The sequence below is a fragment of the Cebus imitator genome, unplaced genomic scaffold (genome assembly GCF_001604975.1).
Source record: "Cebus imitator isolate Cc_AM_T3 unplaced genomic scaffold, Cebus_imitator-1.0 Scaffold84, whole genome shotgun sequence".
Taxonomy (NCBI): Eukaryota; Metazoa; Chordata; class Mammalia; order Primates; family Cebidae; genus Cebus; species Cebus imitator.
Window position 1 is genome coordinate 6,193,110 of NW_016107399.1, and position 10,984 is coordinate 6,204,093.

The window sequence follows — 10,984 nt, forward strand, 5'->3', positions numbered from 1 at the left end:
CTACCTTACCTCCAACCTGCCTATTTCACTGAAACTTCATGGAAAAGGAATAGAAGTAAGGCCTTTAAGTACCAGCCTGTCCCACTCTACTAATTTCCTTTCCAGTCCTATTTTTGTTACAATGGTGAAGTATAGAGAGTTGCCTCCGTACAGCCCTTATTTTGCTTGTACTATCTTAGTCCCTGAGATCAGACAGATTCCAATGGTAGAGAAATGGTGATTAAAGGTTCACTGGTTCCCTGCCATATCCCACTCATCCCATTTCTGATTCCTGCTCTCCACAGGCAACTCTTTTAGCCATTTTATTTTTTTGCATTTACCTGCTATTTCTAAATAATAGGCTTCTATTTCTGGATATTTTTCAGTTTTAAGTTCTATTGACATTCTTGTCAGCTGATGTTGAAAATATGTAGTTTTAGGTTCTATTGACATCTTGGTAGGAATGATGAAGATTTAGGTTTCCTATGCCTCTGTCTGCTATCCCCACTTCACTTCTCCCATTTTCTCCAGATGTTGTATCACGTTTTTTTAAAAAATTCATATTAATATTTGTAATATTATGATTATATGAATAGTATTTATAGTTGTACCATGTAGTTATAAAAATTAATTTTCTATTCTTTATACCTTTTGGTTTTTCCTAGAATCGACGAATACCTCCCTTTTGGTCCCTTAATTTTCTACTTATCTGTCACAAATACATTCCTCCACTCTGCTAATCTCTCCCTACTGTATTCAACATATCAGGTCATCTATATGGCACTTCTTAGAGGCCCTTTTGCTGGATTGATGATTTTCTAGAACTCGTTCATTCTGCCATTATGAAGATTTCTTTTCATTAACATCCTGGGGATTTAAAATATTTTTATGATGCATTACCTATTTTCCTGGATCTGTAGATTCAAAATACTACATGTGCCATAGTACATTTTGAAATAATCACATTCTGCCCTTTAATTTTAATAGTATAAGCTTTGGGCTTTAAGGATCTGCTAATTTTTTTCTCAGTGCTGATGAATGCAATTCCGATTCTTAGCCTTAAACATTTCAGGCCTTCCTAAGAGCTGGTGAAAGAAATCTGAGAAAAATTATGGTACCTCTCATGTCCTTACAATGGCTTTAAAGGCCTCACACCCTGTGATCCCTGTGACTTGTCTTCTTTGGTCTCATCTCTAGTATCCTCCCCCATGTTTACTCTGCTGTAGGCACACTGGCCTCCCAGCTGTTCCATGAACACATGCAATATGCTACCACCTTTGACACTTCACAATGGCTGCTTCTTGGTCAGAAGGCTCCTTACCCAGATATCGGGAAGACGAATACCTTCATTTCTTTCAAGTCTTTGCTTAAAACACACTTTCTCAAGAGGACTATTTTGCTTATCCTGTTTAAAATGACATGCCATCTTCTCTTCTCACTCCAATTTCCCCTTATCCTGATTTGTTTTTTCTTTTTACGTGTCACTTAGCTTTCAACTAATTGTATTGTTTATTTTTATGCCTTGTCTATTATGTAAACTCTAGGAGGGCAGAGATCTTTGTCTACTTTGTCATGAATATTGCCTGAGTGCCTAAAGCAAAACATAGTGCACAATAAGGTTTGAATGAATAAACTGAAAAGTGATTATTATATTCTTCCACGTAATATGACAGAAGAACTTTATTTTAGTAATATTTTTGATGCAAAGATTACTTGCACAATCAAACTTTTTATCATTTTACTGCTTCCATTTGTCTTCCACAATGTAGACAGAACAATATTTCCAAAATGTTAACCTGGTGATGTCAGCCCCATCTCCACCCCTCCTCCACTCTACTTAAGATACCTCAAGTGGCTTTCTATGGTTTCAGGATTAGGACAGAATTCTTTGATATGGCCTATAAAACCCCACATGGATTGCTTCTTGCCTAAGCCATAGAGTTTCCACATAAATATTCTCTCTTCTTGGAATGCTCTTCTCTCTCTCTCTCTCTCTCTCTCTCTCTTTCTTTATTAACTACAGGAGCAAAGCCACATTCTAAAAGGGGAGGGGATGCAAGTGGCGAAAAGCCTGGAAATAGAGTCAGGCAAAAGGTTTGAGCCAGGCCCTTTGATTTGTTGGGGAGCAAAGATTAAAAGAAAAAGGTATTGTCCATTCATACTGCTTTTTCTAGTATCTTTGCATCCTAGTATTAACAGCCATTAAGTCAACGAATTACCTCTTTAAAAAATAGCAACACTATCATATGTAATGGAGGAGTAGCCTTTTTTTTTTCACTCCAATTATGCTTCTAGTTAACTCCTGCTTATTTTTCAGATCTCAGTTCAAGGGTCAATTTCTCGGGACAGTTTTCTCCAACTAAATTATATTCACCTTTGATAGGCTCTCCCAGCATCATGCACCTCCACTCTCTAGTACTTACAGTAGAGACACATACTTACATACACATGTGTTATCTGGCTAATTTCTATCGCTCCCACTAGAGTGTAAGCTGCATAATAACAAAGGAATTAGACTAGTTTTTTTCTTGATTTGGTCCCTATTATCTAGTGCAGTGTCTGGATCATGGATGATAATAGAAAAACTATTTTAAAATAAATTCATAGGTATAAAATAGTCTGTTTAGGCATCCACTTTCATTATATATTAGATCTAATTCAAGCATAATTGCATAATGCCTCTCGTTAGTGTACTAAGCTTTAGGGTTGGCCCTCTCTCCCTCAGATGGTATGCACTAAATTCTATAAAGTCACACCCGATTTGCATCCCCATTCTTCTATTGGTCTTCTTCTTGTTCTTAACAACTGCCTTATGTGGTTCTTCAAATACAAAATTTTTATTTCAATCATCATATCAGAATATTAATCTTATATTATTCTGGTGTCACATTGGTTAATACTGACTTGAAATGTAGTTTCAGAGTTTCACGACTCTAAGAACCACCAGTTTTCACTGTTTTCTAAAAATGTATCTGTCCTTTTGCATTCCATATACATTCTAAAAATGTATATAAACTTTTGTAAAGTTTCATAAAACTGCTCCAACTGTGTGCAGAACTTTCATACAACTCAAGAAGTGACTGTGACTTTCAGGCCTCAATAAAAACTTACAAGGTCTAGGTAAAAGAAGTGTAGGAGATGAGGATGGGAATAAGAAATAAATGATGGCAAAACAAAACAGCAGGATGAGGCCACAGTGGATGAGCAAAATGAAGCCAGGAATTTTTTTCACATTAGACTTCTAGTCTTTATTCTAGAGAGTATGTAGAGGTATAAAAAAATTTATTGTCTTCTGATATTTGGCTTATGGCTCTTGTTTTCAAGATTCATTTTAGTTTTGAGAGGAATGAATTCTCTGTATAATGATCATTCTACTAACCTAGTCAATAAATCTACTTGTTTTGCTATCAGAGGTGATAGATTTGCTGTGATCAAGTCACAATCTGTTACCCAGTCTGGCTACTGGCAGGTTTCACAGACTTGTAAAAGAGATGAGTCAATTAGGAATCCAGCCTAAAGTTATGAAGTGGAACGAAAGTTTGTAGTCTTCATTTGGCTTCAAATGCAAGTCTGTCATGCTTATTCTCCAGATACCCTGAATAGATGTGTATAAATGCAAATATAGAGATGAGCTATTTTAAATTATGTCCCCTAAACCAGCCAATGTTCACAACTGCACAAAACACACGTGCCTGCCAAAATACTATTAAAGTCAGCCTGAAAAAATAACCCAAGGGAGTCAAATAGTTTGTGAGTTTGGCTGTCACTAGATATTTAATTCACTTGATGCACCCTTTATAACTGGAATGATAGGAAATGTCATAATGATCCAGAGATCTTGATAGATGCACCAAGAGTAAACGAAGGACAGGTTTTCAGCCTCACTTCATTATTGTCTGGCTTTCATCAGTGAGCCAGAGCCTGAGAGCCAGAGCTTGAGTGGCCCATTGACTCTCTGCAGAGAAGGACGAGTTGGTCAAGTTTCAGAGGTTACCCTTGCCTAAGGTTGGTATTTTCTAGTAATGTTTCTGAGCTATGTGTGCAACTTAGTTGCTGGTGTCACTGGTGACAAGAATTTATATAATCATTCATTTGGACATGGTTAAACAGAAAAAATAAAAACACACTAAAACAAATATGCACAACCCTAATATCAATAGAAAGACAACTGTGGTTAAAAACAAAAGGAAACACAAAACATACTTGGCCTGATAAGTTGTTCTGTGTGAAAAAGGAAGACTGTCCAAGACATAAATCACGGCAACTTCCCTCTGCAGTAAGCACATTTTCCCTCTCAGAATTATCATTTTATAATCGGAAAAGCCCTAGAGTTTAAAGTATGCCTCGTACAAATGTCACTTCCAAGCTTCAGTGCTAATCCAGAGGAAATATTATCCTAGTGGTCTCCAAGGCCCAATGTCTAGGTGTTGGATACATGATAAACTTACGTGGAGCTTTCTTAGTGAGATATAGTCCTCCAGAGGATTGAATATGTCAAGGCCTAGTACAACCCAGCCCTTTAAAATAAGATTTAAGCTTCCCTTGTCAGGTTCTTTTAAGAGCTTTTTAAATTTTTTTTATTTGCTGCTTTGACCAGGTTCTAATCCCTAGTCCCCAGTGACAACCTTTGGCCATCTCAAACATTTCATGTCTGGTTTCCCATGCCTGGGTCAGCTTGCACAATTAAAGGTATTTTTTTCCCTCTCCCACAGAAGAGCCTCATGAAAATCATTTAAGATAGAAAATCAAACTTTTTTTTTTTAGTTAAAATAAGACTTTCTTGCTACTTTATGTGTAGTATTACATATCTTTAATGATTTTTTTTCCATTCTATAGGAAGCTCTCTTGAATAGAATAATGACAGAATACCAGGTGTTGGAAATAAAAAATGGGTCTACCAATTTGAACTCTCCAAAGCACAGCTAAAATATAAATTTACTGCATATAGAAAAATGGCTTCCAAAGGTTTCTAAGAGGTCAAGGAAGGGGTTACAGTGTAGTGCTTGATTGGGTGCCTGCTTTTTTTAAAAAAGCAAAATACAATAAAGAAACAGGCAAACACTCCCTATGTAGTTGGACCCGTGTAGGGTGAGGTGAAGCTTGGTGGCCTATATGAGCCTGTTGGTAAAGCCTGTTTGCACTATTTTTCATACTGCTCTTTTATTCTAAGCTTAAAGTTTACTTAAATGCCCATTTTATCACAAAGGTACATTAAGTTTATTAATACAAATACCCATTTCTATTCTTGACAATAATTTTTACCAAAACCTATAAACAGGAATCTACTTTGTTTTTTCTTTTTGTTTTATTTTTTCTTTTTTTTACTCTGTTGCACAAGCTGGAGTGCAGTGGTACAATCTCAGCTCACTGCAACCTCCGCCTCCTGGGTTCAAGCAATTCTCCTGCCTCAGGCTCCTGAGTAGCTGGAACTACAGGCACCCGTCACCATGCCTGGCTAATTTTTTTATTTTTAGTAAAGACGGGGTTTGACTATATTGGCCAGGCTGGTCTCCAACTCCTGTCCTTGCGACCTGCCTGCCTCGGCCTCCCCAAAGTGTTGGGATTACAGGCATGAGCCACTGTGCCTGGCCCAGGAATATATTTTGATGATTTTATCTTAAGTTTAATTTTGCTAAGTTTGGCCTATGATTTTAGTCTTCTAAATCTATCATCCTGGGTAGTCAGTTGGGGTCATCCTGATTCAACCATCAACATACTACTTTTGTTTCAGCCTTGTTTTAGCTACCAACTATAGAAAGTTTTGATCTATATCTTCTTAAATTCATTAATAAAAATGTCAGTAGATTTTAATCAAGGCAGAAGTTCATCCCTGAAGATTCTGGAGATAAACTAACGTCAAAGAAAAATCAGAGCCTACAGTAGTTCAAGTTCAAGTGGTGAAACCAGATTTTTGTTCAAGATTATTGCAATAGGGAAAAAGAGACTGCAGTATAGAACTGGGCTCAATTCCAAATACTGCTGGGCAAGTGGGAATTTATAGCCAAGAAGCAGGGTGTGAGGCAGTGGATGGAAAATTACTTGAAGGAAGCATCAAGGGTAAGAGGAGATCTGGCTCAACTGACTTGACAGGATTCTTGCTGGAGACAGGCCAGTGTGATAACATCCTGAAGGTGGAGGACACAAAATTTGGTCAGATGTAGAAGGTGACCAGATACTGAGGGTAAGGATTCTCTCTACACTAACTTTACAAAAATTTTGCTGAAACTGAACTCTACGTAGAGACGGAGAGAGAAGCCAAAAATTGGACCTCATTGAGTAGAAGACTCAGAGGTGCCTATTAAAGTTTGGTCAACTGGAAAGGCATCTTGTCAGTCCCTCCTCTTATTCAAGTAAAGAAGAGGCATTTTTTATCTTCTAAAAAATTTACATTTGCTTCTGGAGGGTCTTAGTAGAACCTCAGTCTGAGGTCACCAGTTGGAATATTTTTCTAGGCTAAGTAGCTCTTTTATCTCTTTAGTTGTGAAACATGAACCCAATGTTGAACATCCTGTAATTTGATAGTAGTGTTAGCAATGAGTAAACAGTATAAGGTCACTTCCTTCTGGGCTCAAGATTATTTTCCTGATGGTAGTGTTTCTAGAATACCAGTTTGCTTACTTATAAAGGAACAATCAGGAAATTATAAAGGGAAGGAAGCCTTGACTTGTTGGTTATAGAATTGAGTATATATTTTTTATTGATCCTTGATGTATCTAAAGATGCCAGATTAAGTCAGTTAGAACCCCACACTTGCTCAGATGCATAAGGCATCCTCATGGGTCTTCCCATAATAATTTCAAAAGTGAATACTTTATGTGGAGGTTAAGATGTAAGAGTCATAAGAGCAATGGGCAGCACTTGTGGCCATGGCAAGTCCAATTTTTCAGATGGTTTAGCCAGTTTGTTCTTGAGAATGCTGTTGGTTTTTTCTATGATGCCTAATGACTGAGGGCAGTAAGAACAGCATAGTCTTTGACTAATGCGTGTTGCTTTTCCAATTTCCTGTATAATTTTACCAATAAAACATGATCTCTATCTCTAGAGATGGGAGTGGGGATGCTCCAGATGGGGAAAATTTATCCTGGGAAAATGCTACTGACAACACTAGACAGGTCATCAAAATAGAAAGTCAGCAAAGAAACAATGGATTTAAAATATACCCAGCAACTGCAGAACATACATTCTATTCATCAGTACATGGAACATTCTCCAAGATAGACCATATGATAGGCCACAAAACAAGTCTCAATGAATTTAAGAAAATTGAAATTATATCACGTAATCTCTCAGACCACAGTGGAATAAAATTGAAAATCAACTCTAAAAGGAACCCTTAAAACCATGTAAATACATAGAAATTACATAACCTGCTCTTAAATTATCATTGGGTCAACAATGAAATCAAGATGAAAATTTAAAAATTCCTTGAGCTGAATGATAATAGTCACACAACCTATCAAAAACTCTGGGATACAGCAAAGGCGGTGCTGAGAGGAAAGGCTATAGGCTTAAGTGCCTACATCAAAAAGTCTGAAAAAGCACAAACAGATAATCTAAGGTCACACCTCAAGGAACTAGAGAAACAAGAACAAACCAAACCCAGCAGAAGAAAAGAAATTACAAAGGGATCAGAGCAGAACAAAATGAAATTGAAACAATAAAAATACAAAAGGTAAATGAAACAAAAAGCTGGTTATTTGAAGATATAACTAAAATTGATAGACCATTAGTGAGATTAACCAAGAAAGGAAGAGAGGAGATCCAAATAAGCTGAATTAGATACAAAATGGGAGATACTAAAACTAATGCCACAGATTCAAGGCTACTGTGAACACCTTTATATGCACAAACTAAAAAACCTAGAAAAGATGGATAAATTCCTGGAAATATACAACCCTCCTAGGTTAAACCAGTAAGAAGTAGAAACTCTTAATAGACCAATAACAAGCCCCAAGATTGAAATGGTAATTTGAAAATCACAAACAAAAAGAAGTCCAGGACCAGATGGATTCAAAGCTGAATTCTATCAGACATTCAAAGAAGAATTGGTACCAACCAGTCCTACTGACACTATTATACAAGATAGAGGAAGAGGGAATCCTTCCTAAATCATTCTATGAAGCCAGTATCACCCTAATATGAAAACTAGGAAAGGACATAACAAAAATAGAAAACTACAGACCAATCCCTCTGATGAATATAGATGCAAAACTCCTTAACGAAATAGCGGCTAACCAAATGCAATAGCATATCAAAAAGATAATACACCATGATCAAATGGGTTTCAGACCAGGAATGCAGGGATGGTTTAACATATACAAGTCAATAAATATGATATATCACATAAACAGAATTAAAAACAAAAATCATATGATCATCTCAATAGATTCAGAAAATGAATTTGACGAAATCTAGCATTCCTTTATGATTAAAACACTCAGTAATATTGGCACAGAAGGGACATACCTTAATGTAATGGAAGCTATCTATGACAAATCCTCTGCCAACAGTATACTGACTGGGGAAAAGTTGAAAGCATTCCCCCTGAAAACTGGAACAAGATAAGGATGCCCACTCTCACCACTTCTATTCAACATAGTATCCAAAACAGTGGAGGAAGTCAAACTGTCGCTGTTTGCTGATGATGTGATCGTATACCTAGAAAACCCTAAAGACTCTTTTAAAAGCTCCTAGAACTGATAAATGAATTCAGTAAAGTTTCAGGATACAAAATTAATGTACACAAATCAGTAGCACTGCTATACATCAACAGTGACCAAGCTGAGAATCAAACCAAGAACTCAACCCCTTTCACAATAGCTGCAAAAAAATAAAATACTTAGGAATATACCTAACCAAGGAGGTGAAAGACCTCCACAAGACAAACTACAAAACATTACTGAAAGAAATCATAGGTGACACAAACAAATGGAAACATATCCCATGCTTATGGATGGGTACAATTAATACTGTGATATAACCATACTGCTATAAGCAATATATAAATTCAGTGCAATTCACATCAAAATATCTCTGTCAGTCTTTATAGAACTAGAAAAAACACAATCCTAAAATTTACATGGAACCAAAACAAAGAGAAGTCCACATAGCCAAAGCAAGACTAAGCAAAAAGAACAAATCTGAAGGCATCCCACAAGCCATAATTACCAAAACAGTGTGGTACTGGTATAAAAATAGGCACAAGGACCAGTGGAACAGAATACAGAACCTGGAAATAAACCCAAATGCTTAAAGCCAACCGATCTTTGACAAAGCAAATAAAAGCATAAAGTGGGGAAAGGCCATCCTTTTCAACAAATGATGCTGGGATAATTATCAAGTTAGTGTCATTGTCTCAGCAAGAAAATAACATTTTATTTTTCATTGAGCCTAACAGAACTCTACCACGTATGAGAGTAGCTCAATCATTTGCCGAGTTAAAAAGCAGGTACATCACAATTCCTTAAAAGAAGTGTTCTCTATGAAAGAAAAAAAAAATGATTGGATAATGTAAGTTGTAGATGAATGGAGACTTGCCTGGAAATCTTTATCTCACTCTCCAGTCTCGAATGACACCTGCCACAATTTTTACCTGAGCCTAATCTTTAATAAGTGAGTTAGAGAAGCTGAAAACTTTAACCTCCACTTCTTCCTTCCTTCCCTCCTTCCTTCCCTCCCTCCCGCCTCTTTCTTTTCTTTCTTTTCTTTTTTTCTTTCTTTCTTTCTTTCCTCTTTCTTTCTTTCTTTCTTTCTTTCTTTCTTTCTTTCTTTTTCTTTCTTTCTCTTTCTTTCTTTCTTTCTTTCTCTCTCTCTCTCTCTCCTCTCTCTCTCTCTCTCTCTCTTTCTTTCTTTCTTTCTTTCTGAATGAATGAATGAAATAAAAAGTAGCCAAAGATGCCAGGTAGATTCTTCCCTGTCCTATGCACCCAAAATTATGATACTAAAACAAAAGGGGCTGAATGGCTGCCCATAGGTGCTGCAGGACACTCCATTACTAAGATGCAATTCTAGACAGAAGCCAAGTGGTTTCATAGCCTGATGCCATACCTTGCAGAAAGCCTCTGATCTCATCAGTAACTGGGAAGTGTTAATTCACCACATAAACAGAACCAAAGACAAAAACCACATGATTATCTCAATTGGTGCAGAGAAAGCCTTTGACAAAATTCATCAGCCCTTTATGCTAAAAACACTCAATAAGCTAGGTATTGACAGAATGTATCTCAAAATAATAAAAGCTATTTGCGACAAACCAACAGCCAATATCATACTGAATGGGCAAAAACTGGAAGCATTCCCCTTGAAATCTGGCACCAGACAAGGATGCCCTCTCTCACCACTCCTATTCAATATAGTACTAGAAGTTCTAGCAAGAGCAATCAGGCAAGAAAAAGAAATAAAGTGTATTCAAATAGGAAAGAAGGAAGTCAAATTGTCTCTATTTGCAGATGACATGATTGTATATCTAGAAGATCCCATCGTCTCAGCCCAAAAGCTCCTGAAACTGATAAGCAACTTCAGCAAAGTCGCAGGATACAAAATCAATGTGCAAAAATCACATGCATTCCTATACATCAATAACAGACTTAAAGAGAGCCAAATCAAGAACGAACTGCCATTCACAATTGCCACAAAGAGAATAAAATACCTAGGAATACAACTAACAAGGAACGTAAGGGACCTCTTCAAGGAGGACTACAAGCCACTGCTCAACAAAATAAGAGAGGACACAAACAGATGGAGAAACATTCCATGTTCATGGTTAGGAAGAATCAATATCATGAAAAGGGACATACTACCCAAAGTAATTTACAGATTCAATACTATCCCCATCAAGCTAACAATGACCTTCTTCACAGAACTAGAAAAAAACACCTTAAACTTCATATGGAACCAAAAGAGAGCCTGCATAGCCAAGTCAATTCTAAACAAAAACAACAAAGCGGGAGGCATCACACTACCGGACTTCAAACTATACTACAAGGCTACAGTAATCAAAACAGCA